A 19,721-nucleotide genomic window follows, 5' to 3' on the forward strand; every position below is an offset into this window, starting at 1 on the left:
CCACAAAAAGGTATGCAGCATCCGGTCCCCACATACCTGGTAAACAAACGGACAAGGTACCGGGAAGACGTCGCTATGCCCACAGTGCATTCCCAAATGCTCTGGAGCTGACAGGCGTTTAAATTTTCGCGCCAGGATGACGTCAGCGATGGCCGGCCGTGATCGCAAGTGCGCATGCGCGGACCAGGCCTCGCCTCCGATCGCGGCGAAGTGCGCATGCGCAGGCAGCGAGCGGAGCTCCATTACCACACAGCGCATGCGTCCGCCGGACTGAGCGGAGGGGAAGCAGGAAGGAGATGGCTGGAACGCACGGAGCGTTCCAGCCGCCATTGGGCCACCAGGGATAGCAAAGAAAGATAGTTTGGAGACAAACAAACATAACAAAAACACTGCCATGGAGAAGACAAATCTTCAGACCCTGTCAGGATATCCGTCGGCAATCCGAAGCACCGCACAGTTATCAGCCAAAGGGGATTTTGAAATGTCACTCACCCGCCCGTGGCTGGGCCCTGGACATAGACACCGACTTTTCATTCTGAGGTAAGCCGACCAAATTCCAACAGGAAATAATCCAAATAGTTGATCCTTGGAGGAGGACAAAAAAGGAACACTGGCTGTGCCTGCAAGCTGAAATTTATAGAGGGGGGTCCTATACCATTGGAGAGGAGGCGGGGTTAACCCACACGTAGGCTGCCATGGAGACTGCCAGGAAAATAAACATTTAACAGAAAGAAAAAATGAATCATCAAATAAATCTTATATAATATCTTTGATATTAAAATCAAAAAGATCAAAGATATTAAGATATATTTGATGATTCATTTTTTCTTTCTGTTAAATGTTTATTTTACTCTGTGTACAATAAAAAAAATGTTGATATTTGTATATACATTACTAGGTCTGACTATCTATATCCTATGTGCTCCATTTTTTTTCCTACCTACCTTCATGACATGTCTGTGAATGTGTCTTCACTCTCGGTCTCCAGGGGTCCTTCTCTACAGGGTGGTGGCCGGCGCCAGGAAGGCGCTGCCGAGAACGAGTGCCTTTGCTTTGAAAATGGTGCCAGGCGGCATCTTTACGTAACTGCGCATCCGCCCGCCTGGCCGAGATTGTACAAGCTTTCCTTAGCCCAACAGGTGTCAGAACGGCGCATGCGCCGTTACGATGTCAGCCTGGCACCATCTTCTTTTATGGGCAACCGGCTGCCGGTAACTGCGGACATTTATGGGCAGCCCGATGCAACACTGATTTGCCAGGGCTAGTCCCGGGAGAGTAAATTACCCGGGACAGAGTCCTATTTGCCGGGACTGTCCCAGCAAAAACGGGACAGTTGGCAGCTATGCTTTAACTTTCACTAAAAATGAAAAACAGGACAAATAGAAAGGGTGACTCTCCTTAACGGTGACACAGACAGTAATAAAAATGACAGGGGCTCTAATCCTTCTCTACCCTATCCAAAACTAAAAAAAAGTTTTGCCTTTAGTTATAAGTAAGGCTCCTTTCACACAGGCGGTCCGATCAGATCCGCCTGTCAGTTTTTTTAGGCGGATCTGATCGGATGCTCCATGCATCCCTATGGGGCAGCAGATGTCAGCGGTGACATGTCCGCTGACACCCGCATCCGATCCGGTCTGTGAAATCCGGATGGATGGAAACTCTATTTTGCATCCGTCCAGGGGATCAGATCGGACAGGAGGTCCGCTCTCACCCGATTCCCCATAGAGAGCAGCAGGGCTCTGACACCTCCCTCTCTGCACACAGTGCGGAGATGGAGCTGTCATCCGCCGGCTCAGCGGATCGATCCCCGCTGAGCAGAGAACGGTCCGCAACGGACCGTTCCTTTCACACGGTCCGCTGCGGTCCATTCTCTGCTCAGCGGGGGATCAATTCCCGCTGAGCAGGCAGGTGACAGCTCCGTCTCCGCTCTGTGTGCAGAGAGGGAGGTGTCAGAGCCCTGCTGCTCTCTATGGGGAATCGGATGAGAACGGACCGCCTGTCGGCTCTCATCCGATCTGATCCCTTGGACGGATGGAAAATAGGGTTTCCATCCGTCCAGATTTCACGTACATGATCGAAATCGGATAGCAGCGGGTGTCAGCGGACATGTCTCCACTGACATCCGCTGCCCCATAGGGATGCATGGAGGATCTGATCAGATCCGCCTAAACAACTGACAGGCGGATCTGATCGGATCGTTCATGTGAAAGGGGCCTTAGAGCTCTTTCACATGGTCTGCCTCCACAGGCGGATCTGTGCTGCTCAGCGGGGATCGATCCGCCGATCCCCGCTGAGCCGGCGGATGAGAGCTCCGTCTTCACTTGCAGTGCGGAGAGGGAGGTGTCACAGCCCCCGCTGCTCTCTATGGGGAATCGGATGAGAGCGGACCGCCTGTCCGCTCTCATCCGATCCGATCCCCAGGACGGATGGAAAATAGGGTTTCCATCAGTCTGGATTTCAGGGACTGGATCAGATGCGGATGGCAGCGGGTGTCAGCGGACATGTCACCGCTGACATCCACTGCTCCATAGGGCTAAATGGGGCATCCGATCAGATCCGCCTAAAAAACTGACAGGCGGATCTGATCGTTGGTGTGAAAGGGCCCTTAAGGTACAAAAAAAAAAACGTCTGCCTTTAGAAGCACTTTAAATATTCAAGTTTTAGCACACAACTGCTTCTTCCACATGTGCCCCATATTATTCATACTACAATTTACAAGCGGAAGCCTTTGAGAATTAACGAGAGCAGACAACGTATCAAAATGGCCGAGATACGGGTATCACAAATCCAGGACCCCCTCAGGGTCCTCCCAACTATGTGTGCACAGCTGAGGAGGGCGGCCCGGGAGGCGGGAATTCCGCACCTGCGTATTACAGCGCGTCTTTCCCGCCCGCGGTCTTTGCTGGAGGAGGAGCTGTGTGAGAAGGAGAGCGGAGCGGAGACGAGGGGCGCACGCAGGACGGGCTTTGCTGAGATACAGTAAAGGCGAATATTATAGGGAAGGCCTGTGCCCGTAATGGAAGGTTAGTAATGTCAGGGGCTCCCAGGGTCCGACTGAATACTAAGGAGGACTTAATATGAAAGCAGGACAGGCCTGTCTATCGTGTTAGAACGTACTCAGTTGCTAACTATACAGGAGGGATTTTCTATTAGCATTCCACCTGTGCACGTATGTAATGGGTACTCTGATATAAAGCTCCATTCACATTTGGGGTTTTGGGATCTCCGGCAGAATGGCAGCAAACCGCATGCGATAGGAAATTGCACTACAATTGCAAAATGTATGTTTAGGTGTCGTTCATTTTCAAAGGTACCTAAAACGCTGTGAGGTTTTGCCACGGTTATTGTGGCAAACGGCAACACGCGAAGCTTGTCACCCAAAAAGGAGCAGGAGCTTCTGTTTGATGACAAGCTTTGCGTGTTGCGGTTAGCTGTGGCAAAACGCACTGCGTTTTAGGTGCCTTTGAAAATGGATCATACCCAAACATGTGTTTTGCAAATGCATACCTCCCAATTTTCTGAGATGGGAACAAGGGACACCTATGAGAAAAATTATGTAGGCATAGAGGACGCTCCCCACCCTGCCAAGCTCCAGTTTAACCACTTTAGCCCCAGAAGGTCTTCCCCCCCCCCCCCCCCCAACCACTTGCCGACCACCGCAAGTACATTTACTGCGGCGGTCAGCCCCTCCTGGGCAAAGTGACTTAGTACTACGTCGCTCGCCCAGGAGCCTGTAGGGGGCGAGCGCACGCCGCCAGAGGCGCGCTCCCGCCGCGCTCGTTCACGGAGGTCCCGGCGGCACCTATGTCTGCCGGTCGCTCGCCCAGGAGCCTGTAGGGGGCGAGCACGCGCCGCCGGAGGCGCGCTCCCGCCCCTGCTCGTTCATGGAGGCCCCGGCGGCACCGACGTCCACCGGTCACTCGCGATCTCCTGCTGGAGAGGGAGAAAGGCAGGCGGCTGATGTAAACACAGGCGCCTGTCATTCTCCCTGATGTAACAGCAGAGATCATACAATCCTGCTATGTAGGATCGTATGTCTCTGTGGTTACATCAAAAGCCACACCCCTCTACAGTTAGTAGCACGCCCCTAGGGACACACTTAACCCCTTGCTCTCTAGTAAAGTTAACCCCTTCCCTGCCAGTGTCATTTTTACAGTAACCGTGCATATGTATAGCACTGATTACTGCAGAAATGTCACTGGTCCCCCCAAAAGTGTCAAAAATTTTAGTCGGGTCCGATCTGTCCGCCGCAATGTCTCAGTCCCGCAAAATAAATCGCAGATCGCCGCCATTACTCGTTAAAAAAAAATTACATAAATCTTTCCCTTAGTTAGTAAACGCAATAACTTTTGCGCAAACCAATCAAAATATTGTAATTTTTTTTTTTTTTTTTACCAAAAATATGTAGCAGGAAACAAATTGGCCTAAAATGTTAAAACATTTTGATTTTTACATTTTTTTGGGGGGGGAATTTCATATACAAAATGTGAAAAATATTGTTATTTTTTCATTTGCGCTCTTTTTTTGTTTATAGTGCAAAAAGTAAAAATCGCACAGGTGATCAAATACCACCAAAAGAAAGCTCTGTTTGTGGGAAAAAAAGGACATCAATTTAATTTGGGTACAGCGTCGCAGGACGCTGACTTTGTCCGTTAAAGTCACACAGTGCCGAATCGCACAATAGGGCCTGGTCTTTGAGCAGCCAAATCCTCCGGGGTTAAAGTGGTTGTAAACCCACTCTGATAACTTTTACCTATAGGTACTATATCTCCTAAACTTGCACTGTTCAGTAGATATTTACATTTCAGGCAGCCGATAATGCTCCGAAGAAACGGCCGCCCATTCAGTTTAGTTTCTTCAGAGCCCTGCGCTGTGACCGGCGGCTCCCGGACAGTAGCATAGCCGAAGTCCTCAGACCAGGAAGAAAGACGGCAGAAGATGGATGTAGTGGCCAGCAGGAACGGCAAGGGCTTTGTTTGGAGGCAAGTGTCTTATAATGTGCTAGTATACAATGCATACTAGCACATTATGCATGTACTTTGCAGGGGGAAAAAGAAAAAAAGGAAGTTTACTTTCTCTTTAAAGCGGAGTTCCGGCCACATTTTCACCTTCCCATCATACATAAGATTATCACATTCTAAAAACAAACTGGATATTTTTTTTTTTTTGGTTCGCTTACCATATTTTTAATGAAAAATCACTGCACTTCCTCCTTATGTGGCCGCCGACGTCGTTTCCTGCTTTGCATTGACTCCTGGGAGATGAGTGTCATCAATCCCAGGAGTCAGTGCGCCTGCACCGGTGTCCCTCGCCACTTCCGGTGCAGGCGCGTCATTCTCTGCCGATGGCTGGAGAATAGCTTCTGGGCATGCGCAATGACGCAGGACCAGCTGTGGGATGACGCGCCTGCCCGGAAAGTGACGTGGATATAGCATTCTGGGACTGGCGAAATCCAGGAATAGGGACACTGCGGCTTCAGCTGCCCACACCACAGATGGCCGCGCTGGACAAGAACTTCACAAGGTAAGTAATTCATGCTGCATGTACACTAAACAGGGGACCGTTTAGAGGATATTGTTGTTTAAATACCCTACCCTGACTATTCTAAGGGTATTTTTGCTAAAAAAAAAAAAAAAGTTGGCCTTAACTCCACTTTAATGACCAGGCCATTGTGTGTGATACGGCACTGCGTTGCTTTAACTGACAATTGTGCGGTCGTGCGACGATGTACCCAAATAAAATTGGATGTCTTCCCCCCCCCCCCACAAATAGAGCTTTCTTTTGATGGTATTTGATCACCTCTGCGGTTTTTATTTTTTGCGCTATAAACAAAAAAAATACCCGTCAAGTTTGAAAAAAAAAATATTTTTTACTTTCTGCTATAAAACATTCCCAATAAAAAATAAATAAATAAATAAATAAAATAACATTTCTTTATCAGTTTAGGCCAAGTAATATTCTGCTACATATTTTTGGTAAAAAAAAAAATCCCCAAAAAAGCATATATTAACCACTTACGGACCTCCCACCGTGTATTTACGTTGGTACTTTGACGTTAACCACTTTAAGACCGGAAGGATTTGCCCCCATCCTGACCAGGCCACTTTTTTCAACTTGGCACTGCGTGACTTTTAACTGACAATTGCACGGTCATGCATTGCTGTACCCAAACAAAATTTACGTCCTTTTTTCCCGTGAACTGAGCTTTCTTTTGGTGGTATTTGATCACCTCTGCGCTTTTTATTTTTTGCGATATTAATAAATAGCGAAAATTTTGAGGAAAAAATTACATTTTCTACTTTTGTCTTTTAAAAAATATCCAATATATTCAATTTTTGTCATATTTAGGCCAAAATGTATTTAGCTACATGTCTTTGACGAAAAAATCTCAGTAAGCCTATTTTAATTGGTTTGCGCAAAAGTTATAGTGTCTACAAACTATTGTGTAAATATATTTTATATTATATATATGTAAATAATATTTCTCTTACGTCCTCCGACAGTCGCCGCCTCTTCATATTCGTCACAATGGGTATTAGACTTTGCTCCGAAGGAGTAGCTAGGCAACAGAATATGTTAACATTAAAGCTTTTAACATATCCCACCCTCAAGGGGTGGTCCCCTCAGTCAATACCCTCCTACTTCCTGCAACCATATCTCAGTTTCAATGTCTAGCTTGTCAGGAGTAGCTGGTTCTCTCTGTGCTGGGGCTTTGTGCCCCAGCCTCTTTCTTCTTTTTTGATTTTTTGTTTGAGTTTTTTCTCTCTCTTTACTTAGCTGTTCTTTTTGTCAGCATTAGTTAGTTCTTCTGATGAAGAGGATCATGCGGGCTGGGTCTCGGGCTGATCCCCCTGGTCGCAGGTCGTGGATCAGTGGCTTTCCAGCCTGCCATCGAGCGTTCAGCCAGGTAACGCTCCTGGCGCAGTGAACGACCCATCCCTGTTCGGTGCAGGGATGATTGGTGAGGTGGCCACCTCACTGGACGCTGTGCGGTTTCTTAACCCCCATTTTGTGCGTCTTGTATGCGACTCTCCCTGCCTCATGTGCAGCGGCTTGTTCGCCTGTGCGGGTCCCCCACGCCATTGAGAGGTAAGTGTATCTATGTGGGGACCTGTCTGTCGGGGGGGGGGGGTGTCAGTCTGGGACTGTGTAACCTGCCTCTGTTCTCACTGTTTGTCTCCCTATCACTCTGCTGCATGCTGCGGGCTGCAAGGGGGGGGGGGAGCTGTGTGACACTGTCTGTGTCAGCCTTGTTCAGTGTGAGAAGTTGTGAGCTGTGGGGCATGTTTTGTGGCATGTTGGGGCACGATACATCGATCGCTGCGGCGATCTGCCATGTTTTTTTATATGGATGGTGTTATGTGCATGACTGTACTGTAGGAGCGGCGGTTTCGGCGCCAAACGGCGCCATTTTGCCTGCACTCGCTCCGGCCGCATGTTCTCCATGCAGACGGCCATTTTCTTGTAGCCTCCCATAGGCTTTAATAGAGCGCCCTGGTTTCATCACTTCCTCTTCTCCTGGGTGCACCGATCGAAGCAGCGGCAGGGGTCTCCTCAGGTTTTATCCTTCTATTCTTGCTATATCCATTGCCTGTGTTCAGTTTATTGTCCCTGTGGGGGTCTCATTGTGCTTGTGTGTGGTGCGGTGGGCTGCGCTCGCCGCGCTTGTTAAAGGGGCAGTTAACCCTTTGTTCTCCGGCATATCATATTGGGGCAATGGATTCTCAGGAGGGCAAATTTCCTGCCACCTTGGTGGAAAGCCAGGGGACCGCTGTTTCCCCCCCAGGGGGGGATTTGGCCACTATTGTGGCTGGCCTTGCTGCTCAGGTGCAGATGCTGGTGGCTGCTCAATCTACTAAAAGACCCAGAGTTTCTATTTCCTCTGATTCTGAGGGTGAAGGTGATGGGGCTGTTATGGCGGGGGTCTCCTTATCAGGGTCCCGCTCCTTCCTGGATCTCGTGGGGTCCGAGGTGGAGGCTGAGGTTGAGGGGGTTGATATTTCTCCCCCTGGCTCGCCTGAAGAGCTTGCAATCATGGATGAATTGATTGCTTCCATAAAACAAACGCTGCGTTTGCAGGATGAAGTGTGTCCCCCCCGCTGCCTTGGCGGCTTATGGGACGCAGAGAAAACGCAGGACGCTGCAGGTTTTTCCCTGCAATGATGATTTTCAGCGCGCTGTTAAGGAACAATGGCGCAATTTATGCAAACCTTTTGCTGTGCCAAGTAGGTTCAAGCTGCGTTATCCTTTTTCGCCTTCCACTGATGAACGGTGGTGTGTGCCACCCCCGGTGGATCACGCAATTGCGGTTTTGAACAAATCCACTGCGATTCCTGCAGAGGATTCCCCGGTGTTCCGTGATGCCACGGATAGGAGAATGGAGTCTCTTGCCCGTCATACTTATTCTGTTACGGGTTCGATGCTTAAAGCTCTGTTTTCCTCTCTTATGGCGGCCCAGGCTGTCGCAAGTTGGACGCAGATGCTTAGGCGCATCCTAGTGGCCGATTCGGCCTCGCCGGCGACCCTGGATATGGTGGATCAAATCCACCAGGGTGTCATGTATCTGTGTGATGCGGACTTGGACTTAGTCCCGTTGGCTGCACGTGTACACAGCGTGGCGGTGTTGTCTCGCCGCCTGGTTTGGTTGAAGTGTTGGTCGGTGGACCAATCTTCGCGTAAGACCTTAGCCAATCTGCCTTATGATGGGTCTCGCCTTTTTGGGGAGTCCTTGGATGCGTTGATTAAGGGGATCACCGGAGGTAAGAGCACTCTCTTGCCCCATTTCCCCAAGGCTAAGGGGGCTTCTGGGAAGAAGCATGCTAATTTTCAGCCTCCTCAGGGGTCCTTTTGTGCCTTTCGGTCGCACTACAAGGGCAAACCGTTCAAGGGACAGGGCTCTCAAAAGAAGCCCTGGTCTGGAAAACAGAAGTCCGGTCAGTCCGGACCCGCTGCCCATAACAGTGCGGCCTGACAGTGCCTAAAACCGCTTGCTCGGTTTTCTTCAACCCTGGTTGGCCCGCGTGCGGGACCGGTGGGTTCAGGAGATCGTTCGATCTGGTTACAAGATCGAGTTTCTCTCTCGGCCGGAGAGCAGATTCTTTCCCTCAAATCTTCAACTGTCTCCAGAGCGTTTACGGGACCTGCACCTGGCGGTGCGAGACCTGAGGGCTCAGGGAGTGGTGGTTACGGTGCCTCATCGGGACAGATTTTCGGGGGTCTTATTCCAATCTGTTCACCATGCCCAGGAAGGAGGGCAAGGTACGTCCGATTCTGGACTTGAAGGCTCTAAACCGCTCTGTGCGGGTTCGCAAGTTCCGCATGGAATCCCTGCGGTCGGTGGTGGCTGCCCTGGTTCCGGGGGAATTCATGGCCTCCATCGATTTGAAGGATGCGTATCTTCACATCCCGATTTTCGAGGGTCACCAGAGGTACCTTCGATTCGCCATTGCGGAGGATCATTACCAGTTCGTGGCGTTACCTTTTGGTCTCGCCTCGGCTCCACGGGTTTTCACCAAGGTGCTTGCACCGGTTCTGGCCTTGTTGAGGGCCCAGGGCATCTCTGTCCTGGGGTATCTGGACGAAATTCTGGTTCGGTCTGCGACCAGCCAGGGTCTGGAAAAGGACCTGTCTGTCACGATGCAAACTCTGCAGGAGTTTGGTTGGACGATAAATTTTCCAAAGTCGACACTGAGTCCGTCGGTTCGTCTTCCCTACCTGGGAATGATCCTGGTACTCGGTTCAGGCGAAGGTCTTCCTGCCGGAAGACAAACTCAGGACTCTTCAGGAGGAAGTCAGGTCCCTCAGGGACGTTCCGCACTCGTCTCTGCGGACGTGCATGAGATGTCTGGGATTGATGGTCTCGGCCTTCGAGGCGATTCCCTTCGCCCAGTTTCACACGCGGGGTCTCCAATGGGAGATCCTGTCCAGGTGGGACGGGCGACCTCAATCTCTGGATCTTCTAATCTCGTTGGGCCATCGCACCAGAAGGGACCTTTTGTGGTGGCTCCAGTCCCCGATGGTGTCGGGGGGGCAAGTCTTTTCGTCCTATCTCGTGGACGGTGATCACCACGGATGCCAGCCTGTCGGGCTGGGGTGGTGTTCTGGGCGTTCTGTCCGCCCAGGGAACTTGGTCGGAGGGGGAGTCCTCCCTTCCGATCAACATTCTGGAATTGCGTGCGATAAATCTCTGCCTTCATCATTGGACGGACCGGCTGCAGGGCTGTCCGGTCCGGGTGCAGACGGACAATGCCACGGCAGTGGCCTACATCAACCACCAAGGGGGCACCAGGAGTGCCCGAGCGGCTCGAGAAATGGCCGACATTCTGTCTTGGGCCGAGACTCGTCCCGGCGATAACGGCGGTTCACATTCCAGGGGTGGAGAACTGGCAGGCGGACTATCTGAGTCGCCAGACCCTGGATCAGGGGGAATGGTCTCTCCACCCGGCTGTCTTCCAGATGTTGTGCGCGAAGTGGAGTCTTCCAGATGTGGACCTGTTCGCGTCTCGTCTCAACAACAAGGTGAGAAGGTTCGTGGCAAGGACGCGCGACCCTCGGGCAGACGCGTCGGACGCGTTAGTGGCCCCGTGGCATCAGTACAAGCTGATGTATGGGTTTCCACCGATTCAGTTGCTGTCCAGGTTCCTTCGCAGGTTACACTCGGAATGCAGCACGGTCATTCTTGTGGCGCCGGATTGGTCTCGCCGGTCCTGGTACGCAGACCTCGTGAATCTGGCGGTCGACGCCCCGTGGCGTCTGCCTCTTCGAGACGATCTCCTGTCTCAAGGGCCGATATACCACCCTGCTTTACAGTCACTGGCTTTGACGGCCTGGCTGTTGAGACCGAGGTCCTGAAGGAGAGGGGTCTCTCCCCTGAGGTCGTTCATACCTTGATCAACGCGAGGAAGTCTTCCTCGGGGAAGGTTTACTACCGTACTTGGAAGGCCTATTTTGCCTGGTGTGAGTCCAGGGGGTTTTCACCCCGCACGTACTCGGTTTCTCGAGTATTGTCCTTCCTTCAAACAGGTGTCGATCAGCGTTTGGCGCTGGCTACGATAAAGGGTCAGGTGTCTACGCTGGCCGTTCTTTTTCAACGTCCCGTGGCTTCCAACTCCTTGGTTGGCACTTTTGTTCAGGGTGTGCGGCATCTGGTTCCTCCTAGGAGGGAACCTCTGCCTCCTTGGGACTTGAATCTCATTCTATCTGTGTTACAACGTGCTCCTTTTGAACAGATCAGGGAGATCTCGTTGCCTATGTTGTCCATAAAGGTCGCCTTTTTGGTTGCGATCACTTCGGCTCGCAGAGTGTCGGAGCTGGCGGCTTTGTCCTGCAAGTCTCCGTATCTGGTTATTCACTTGGATAAGGTGGTCTTGCGACCTAACCCTTCTTTTCTCCCGAAGCGAGTTTCGGAATTCCATCTCAATGAGGATATTGTCTTGCCTTCGCTGTGCGCGAAGCCTAAACATCCGAAAGAGGTGAGGCTACATTCTTTGGATGTTGTTCGGGCGATTAGGGTTTACCTTAAATCGACTGAGTCTTTTCGAAAGACGGATTCTTTGTTTGTTCTTCCAGAGGGTCCTCGGAAGGGCACGGCGGCGTCGGCCTCTACCATCGCCAAATGGATCAGGCAGACCGTTGAACAGGCATATGTCTTGCAGGGGAAAGTTCCCCCTATGCCTGTGAAGGCGCACTCTACTAGATCTCTGAGTACGCCTTGGGCCTGTCGTCATGGGGCTTCTGTAGCCCAGGTGTGTAAGGCGGTGACCTTGTCGACCGTACACACTTTCACAAAATTCTACAAGGTAGATGTTCAGGCATCGGCGGATGCTTCCTTTGGCCGCAAGGTTCTTAGTGCGGCTGTTCCCTAGGGTCCCCTGTTGGGATCCCTGGCTGTTGGGATATGTTTTTTATCCCCTGGTTATTTGTTTTTCCTGGGTTGTTGCTCCTGTTGAGCAAGTTTTTTTCCTATTGCCCAGCTGGTTTCCTTCCTTTGGTAAGGTTCCTTTCTTTGATGCGGAGACTGCGTTGCCTTACGGCGCGGATGCGTTTCCCACCCCTCATGTTTGCACTGCTTTGGGATGTCCCCATTGTGACGAATATGAAGAGGCGGCGACTGTCGGAGGACGTAAGAGAAAACGGAATTTCTCTATCGCTCATTGACAGACGTAGTCTTCTTGATTCTCAAGAGCTGGGTTATGTTGTCTCCGCAGGAGTAGGACTAGGCAGAAAGACAAAACGTTCTGGCTCCACCTTAGGGGCAGTCCCTGAGGGTATATCCTCCCTCTCTCTGCTACAGGGAATCAGTTTTTTTCTGTCTAGTCAGGAGTAAGGACCTAAGTTCCTTGCTGGGATCTTTTGGTCCTGGCAAGACTTTTTTTTTTCTTTAAGAAAAAGACATTTTTTTTTAGGTAGTTTTTCTCCAGTGTTTTTCCTGTGAGATCTTCAAGCAAAAATGCCGGACTGGGCGACACTTGTGGTCACCCCAGCCGGCCTACGAGCGCGCGCAGACCATGGCATTGCGCTTGGTCGGCCGCGACACATTCAAGTAAGTATGCGGGGCCGGGCGACGGGCTGGATGTTGAGATCCAGTGGTCACCCCGGTTTTCTGCCTACGAGCGCGTGCAGACCAGAGCTCCGCGCTGGGTCGGCCGCGACGGAGTCCCAGTGGAGGGACTGACCTTGCGAGTTAAAAGTCTCGCTTGGACGCCAGGAACCAGAGAGTCGAGGCGTCCGGAGTGGTCCACAAACCCCCACCCCGGTGGAGAGGGTATTGTAAAGAGAGGGTGCCTGTCGGTTCGGTATGGTGAGTAAACGTTCCCTTTTTTCCTCGTTATGAGGCAGTATGTATTATGGGCCCCTCCATATATGGTTAGTATATATCTGATACTTACAAGTCCCCCTTGTAATACAGCATGTGTTTGTGGGAAGTGGACTTGGTTTGAGAGCTAACACTCTACCCAGCAGACTGTAACATTACAGCAGACATAGGAGGTATAATCCTACCTTATTTGTAGTGTATCTCCTGTAGATCCATATATCGCCTCTTAGCAGAGATGCAGGTGGATGTGCTGGGAAAACGATTTCGGCGGTCCGCCGCCATTTTGCCGTAGACCAAGTGCATGTATGTCCTCAGGTCACGCCGGCCGCCATGTTTTTGGAGTCTTATGTCTCTTCTATGGGGGCGGCCATGTTTCGTGAGCCCAGCTACCTCGTGGAGAGCTGGGAACGCCGGAAGGCGTACACAGGGGGCGGAGCCACGTCCTTCTACCCGGGAAAAAGCAACAGCTCCTTCCAGTCTGTGTAAGACAGACGCTGACTGCAGTTGGTTGGAAACTGCGCTGCATCGGTTGGTGAGCCTTGGGGGTCCCTCTCTCTCTCTGTGGGATCGAGAAGCAGGTACTCTGAGGGGCGCTATTGCGCTAGGGGGAGACACACAAAAAAAAAAAAAGAAAAAGTTTTTTTGTTTTTGCTGGCAAAGGTGTCCTGAATTAACATGGACCCTGCCACTCATGTATCTCCGGATCCCCTCGAGGGGTCTGCGGGATCCTCCAGCACCCCACTGACAATTGAATCATTGTCAGCTATTATGGAAACTTTTGTGTCCCGGGTGGAAGTGGCTTGTCAGGGACAGGGCGCAAGAAAGCGACCCCCGCCTAACCCCTTATTATCTGAAACCTCGGATTCAGACTCTGAGCCTATTTCTGCAGTTGCAGGTACTTCATCTGGGATTGGTGTCTCGGGTCCTGTCTCTTCAGACAGCGAGGAGGATGTTTCGGCATCCGCCATAGCCCGAGAGGAAGCGTTGGTAAACGCACTCATTGTATCTGTTCAAGAAACCTTAAGGTTACAGGGTATTCCATCGGAAATAGCTGAAACTGAAATCCCTTTTGGGACTAAAAAACGCATCAAAGTGGCGAAGGTTTTTCCATTGCCCAAATGTTTTGGCAATCCAATCGAAGAAGAATGGCGTCTGCCAAAACGCACTTTTACTATTTCTAAACGCATTGACAGGCGTTATCCGTTTGAGGAAACCCTCATTAAGAAATGGACAGACCCACCTGTGGTGGATTCACCTATTGCTAGATTGAATAAAGCCACGGTTATTCCTCTAGAAGACGCTCCGTCTTTTAAAGATCCAGTGGATCGCAAGATAGAAGCTATGTCTCGCACCATGTTTTCCTTGATTGAAATAGGCTTTCAGACCTATAATAGCTATTGGTCTGGTTTCGCAGGCTGTAACTGAATGGACCAAGTGGTTACGCCGGGACTTAGAAGAGGTCCCTCAGGCGGTATCAGATTTGTTGGAACAAATGATACAGGGGTTACAGTTTGTGTGTGATGCGGCGTTAGACGCCACTCCATTATTGGCGCGAGCATCAGTCTCAGCAGTGGTTCTCAGGCGTACACTGTGGCTAAAAGGTTGGTTAGCCGACCAAGGTTCCAAAAAAGCATTGGCTAATATCCCCTTTTTAGGAGAGCGTCTATTTGGAGCCAACTTGGATGAGATCATTAAGGATCTCACGGGTGGAAAGAGCACCTTTTTACCGCAAAATTTTAAAGGTAAAGGAACTCGTCAAAGACGAGGGCCTTCTTTTTCTGCTCACAAGAGGTTTTTTCGTCCCGCGGGTGAAAAAATTAAGTCCTCCAAAGCTCCTGCAGGAGGCGTCAGGGGCCGTTGGTCGGGCAAGCAAAAGCCCGCCCCCTCCAGACCTGAAGATAAACCGTCCAAAGCCTGAAGGTGCGCCCCCACCCATAACTGGGGTGGGGGGACGTCTTCGCCGGTTCCCGGATCCATGGCTTTCCAGAATCCCGGACAAATGGGTTTGCGAAGTCATAAGGTCAGGGTACAAGATCGAGTTTCGATCTCTCCCACCGGCGCGATTCTTCCCTTCCAATATCCGACTATCCTCAGATCGTTTAGAAGATCTGCGGAGAGCAGTCACAGATTTACTACAACAAGGAGTGGTAGTCCACGTTCCTTGGACAGAACGGTTTCAAGGGTTTTATTCAAATCTATTTACAATACCCAGGAAAGAGGGCAAAGTGCGTCCAATTCTGGACTTAAGAGCACTCAATACTTTTGTCAACATAAGAAGATTCAGAATGGAGTCCATTCGCACAGTAGCAGCCTTCCTGCATCCAGGGGATGTCCTAGCGTCCATAGACATCAAGGACGCCTATCTTCACATTCCCATTTTCGCAGGACATCAGCGGTTTCTACGCTTTTCCGTAGAAGAGAACCACTATCAGTTTGTGGCGTTACCTTTCGGTCTCGCCACGGCTCCGTGGGTCTTCACAAAGGTGTTGGCCCCAATGTTGGCACTTCTGCGCCAAAGAGGCATATCGATCCTTGGTTACCTAGACGATCTTCTGCTTCATGCAGAGTCTCCTCAGACCTTGCTACAAAACATAGAAATTACTATGATTTCTTTACAGGAATTCGGGTGGCTGGTGAACCAGCAAAAGTCATTTCTGGTTCCCACCCAGAGGCTCGAATATCTGGGTCTAATTCTAGACACAGTCAGGACAAGAGTTTTTCTTCCGGTAGGGAAACTCCGAAAGATTCAATCAGCAGTCCAGTTGTTACTGTCCAACAGCTGGTCTTCCCTTCGGACTTGCATGAGGGTTCTGGGGTTGATGGTGGCTTCGTTCGAAGCAGTCCCATTTGCCCAGTCCCATACCCGAATTCTTCAGCAAGAGATTCTTCTCAGATGGAATCGGAATCCGGAATCCCTGGACAATCAGATCCGATTGAGCAAACAGACCAGAGAGTCTCTGGTCTGGTGGCTTCGGTCTCCGATGCTCAGCCAGGGAAAGTCATTTCTGCCAATATTTTGGACGATAGTGACCACGGATGCCAGTCTATCCAGATGGGGAGGAATTCTCGGTCAGTTATCTGTCCAGCGACTTTGGTCCCCGGAAGAATCCAGGTTACCGATAAATGTATTGGAACTGAGAGCGATCAGACTTTGTCTGATTCACTGGACCGAGCAGCTCCAGGGCAGCCCGGTTCGGATCCAGTCGGACAATGCCACGGCCGTGGCTTATGTCAATCACCAGGGGGGCACCAAGAGTGTCCGAGCGGCCAAAGAAGTGGCTTGCATTCTTCGCTGGGCGGAACGATTTGTTCCAGCAATCTCTGCGGTGTTCATTCCGGGGGTGGAGAATTGGCAGGCAGATTATCTCAGCCGTCAGACTCTGGATCAGGGGGAATGGTCCCTCCATCCAGACGTTTTCCACCAGTTGTGCCTACGGTGGGGCACCCCGGATGTGGATCTGTTGGCATCACGATTCAACAGGAAAGTTCAGAGATTCGTGGCTCGCTCCCGCGATCCTCTAGCAGAAACCGCAGACGCACTGATCGCCCCGTGGGGGCAATACCAGCTAATGTATGCCTTCCCTCCTCTCGCGTTACTGCCAAGACTTCTTCGCAGGATAGAGGAGGAAGGAATTCCAGTAATTCTGGTAGCTCCGGACTGGCCTCGTCGAGCTTGGTACGCCGACGTGGTCAGACTGGTGGCGGACGTCCCGTGGAGACTTCCTCTCAGGGAGGACCTACTGTCTCAGGGACCGATCTTCCATCCTGCTTTACGATCGCTGGCTTTAACGGCCTGGCTATTGAGACCCAGGTGCTGAAGGACAAAGGTTTGTCAGCTTCAGTTATTCCTACTCTAGTTGAAGCAAGGAAAGCGACTTCCAGAAAGATTTATCATCGCACATGGAAGTCCTACATTGCATGGTGTGAACCTTTGGGGTTCCGTCCTCGGTCTTATTCGATTAGTCGAATATTGGCTTTTCTGCAACAAGGGGTTGAGCAGAAACTGGCCTTGAGTACTATCAAGGGTCAGGTCTCAGCATTAGCTATCTTCTTTCAGAAGCCTTTGGCTACTCATTCCTTGGTGCGGAATTTCATCCAGGGGGTGCGACATCTGGCTCCGCCAGTGCACGCGCCGTTACCCCCCTGGGATCTTAATTTAGTGTTGTCGGTTCTTCAGAAACCTCCCTTTGAAGATATTAGGGAGATTCCTCTACCTACGTTGTCCCAGAAGGTGGCCTTCTTGATGGCTATTACTTCTGCACGCAGGGTGTCAGAACTGGCCGCATTATCTTGTCGTTCACCATATCTGGTGGTTCATAGAGATAAGGTGGTTCTTCGTCCGAATCCATCCTTCCTACCAAAAGTGGTTTCAGAATTTCATCTGAATGAAGAAATTGTGTTACCTTCCCTGTGTCCTAAGCCCAGTCATCCGCGAGAGTTTGCTTTACACTCCTTGGATGTGGTCCGGGCGATCAGGGTATACTTGAAAACGTCAGACTCGTTTCGCAAGACGGATTCACTTTTTGTGATCCCAGATGGACCCAAAAAGGGGTTGCCTGCATCTGCCGCGACCATTTCCAGATGGATCAGACAGACGGTAGTACAGGCTTATTCTATTAAGGGTCGGGAGCCCCTGTTCCCTGTTAAGGCGCACTCCACTCGGGCACTTAGTGCGTCATGGGCCTTTCGCCATCAGGCGTCAGTGGTCCAGGTGTTCAAGGCGGCTACCTGGTCGTCGGTGCATACCTTTACTAAACATTATAAAGTTGATGTAATGGCATCGTCTGATGCCTCGTTTGGCCGCAAGGTTTTGCAGGCCGCAATTTGAGGAGACCAGTGGTCTACCTCGAGGGTTTTTTCCATTGGAAAATTTTTCTTTAGTCTCATTCTTTGTTTATAATGAGCCTTTAAAACTTCTAGTTTGGCACCGGTTGGGCCTTCTAGATTGGATTTGATTTTGTCAATCCCACCCCTCATTTGTGGCACTGCTTCTGGATGTCCCAGCTCTTGAGAATCAAGAAGACTACGTCTGTCAATGAGCGATAGAGAAAAATGGATTTTTGTAAGATCTTACCGTAAAATCCTTTTCTCTTAAGCTCATTGACAGACGTAGTACCCACCCCTCTATTATTGAGTTGGGTTGGGTTAAATTCTCTGTTACTGCTTTAGAACAGAACTGATTCCCTGTAGCAGAGAGAGGGAGGATATACCCTCAGGGACTGCCCCTAAGGTGGAGCCAGAACGTTTTGTCTTTCTGCCTAGTCCTACTCCTGCGGAGACAACATAACCCAGCTCTTGAGAATCAAGAAGACTACGTCTGTCAATGAGCTTAAGAGAAAAGGATTTTACGGTAAGATCTTACAAAAATCCATTTTTTTGTAAAATCTTACCTGTAAAATTCCTTTCTCTGAGTCCTCCGACAGTCGCCGCCCCCGCCCCTCTTTTGGGGTTTTGGTTATATACTCTACTGCTATTCCACTGAAACTGAGATATGGTTGCAGGAAGTAGGAGGAAATTGACTGAGGGGACCACCCCTTGAGGGTGGGATATGTTAAAAGCTTTAATGTTAACATATTGTGTTGCCTAGCTACTCCTTCGGAGCAAAGTCTAATACCCATTGTGACGAATATGAAGAGGCGGCGACTGTCGGACTCAGAGAAAGGAATTTTACAGGTAAGATTTTACAAAAATTCTGTTTTTCATAATCGATTAGTTGGCCGATTATTATTTCGATTAATCAACTAATCGGATAAAAACCTCAAAAAAAAAAAAAAAGGTGGTGTATAATTTAGTTAATATTCTTGAATATCTATATGCAGTGGTAAATATAAATATCCAGCTATATAGTTGTATATTTAATCCACTCTGAGACAGATACCGTGTATGTATTGGAGGTTTAAAGACTCAGAGATCAATATTTTTAAAAGACCTAAAACACTTTTGCAAAATTTCAGATCGGATTGGTATATAATCATGCTAGATTCCTTATTAATAGGCAGGTAGCTTGATACAAGCTCCCTGTGCCTGCTGTCACTTATGCTGGCCATACACAAACTACATTTTTTTTAGAAAATGTTTAAAAACATTCATCCGATTTCCTCATTCATTAGTTGGGGTCTATTCAGTATTCATTGTCAACCACAGTGACAGGAAAATTTGAAGGAGCAAAATAGAAAACTTATCGATCAAACAAATCTTCAAATAGTGTATGTGGTTTTTGCTCAGAAGTTATATTCATTTTAAAATTGAATGTTAAAGCAAGTGGAATTTTCAAACAAAAACTCGTCCATTCAACGAATATACAAATCATTTTTGTACAAATATAGATGCAAATATTTTTGTCTAATAATCCAATACATGCTTTTTTTTTTTTTTATTATTGCCTGTCATGATGGGGTTAAAAAAAAAAAATAGCCCTTTATAGTAAAAAAAAAAAAGCAGATATCGCTACTGTAATATAATTAGAATTTCTACTGTGAAACAGTAAAATTATTATATCTTGTATCATGTGTATGTATATAAAAAATATGCCCAGAAGTCGGATATGCAGGATATTTTAACTGGGAGTCCGACATGAAGCTATTTGAAGGGTAGAGGGGGGGAAAAACATTTTTATATTAAAGTAGTACTAAAAGCTAAAACTTTTTTTTTTCATGGATATAATAATTTTAAATATAATGCACAATACTAGTAAACTTTTACTTTAAATGTAATTGTAATGCCTTATTTTACCTCCAGTCTATCGGCCTCCACCTTCTCTGGGTTCAGATGCTCATCTCCACTGCACAGAGCCCTTTAAGTGATTGTAAACCTTGGATTTTTTTTTTTTTTTTTTAACAATCTTGTCATACTTACCCTCTCTGTGTAATAATTTTGCACAGAGCAGCAGTGAGAGCCGGTGTTCCGT

The 19,721-nt window shown here is 49.3% G+C and overlaps 1 protein-coding gene across 1 annotated transcript in view; it reads left to right on the forward strand.

The window, feature by feature from the left end:
* Window positions 1-2,931: 2,931 nt before the first annotated feature.
* Window positions 2,932-19,721, forward strand: part of LOC309548200 (gametocyte-specific factor 1-like) — a gene marked incomplete at its 3' end in the record, with an annotated part of 388,446 nt that continues 371,656 nt past the window's right edge. Inside the window, exon 1 of the mRNA XM_082248155.1 lies at window positions 2,932-2,979. The remainder of the gene's footprint in view (window positions 2,980-19,721) is intronic.

Source organism: Pelophylax lessonae (assembly GCF_965119305.1).
Source record: "Pelophylax lessonae genome assembly, chromosome: 2".
Classification (NCBI taxonomy): Eukaryota; Metazoa; Chordata; class Amphibia; order Anura; family Ranidae; genus Pelophylax; species Pelophylax lessonae.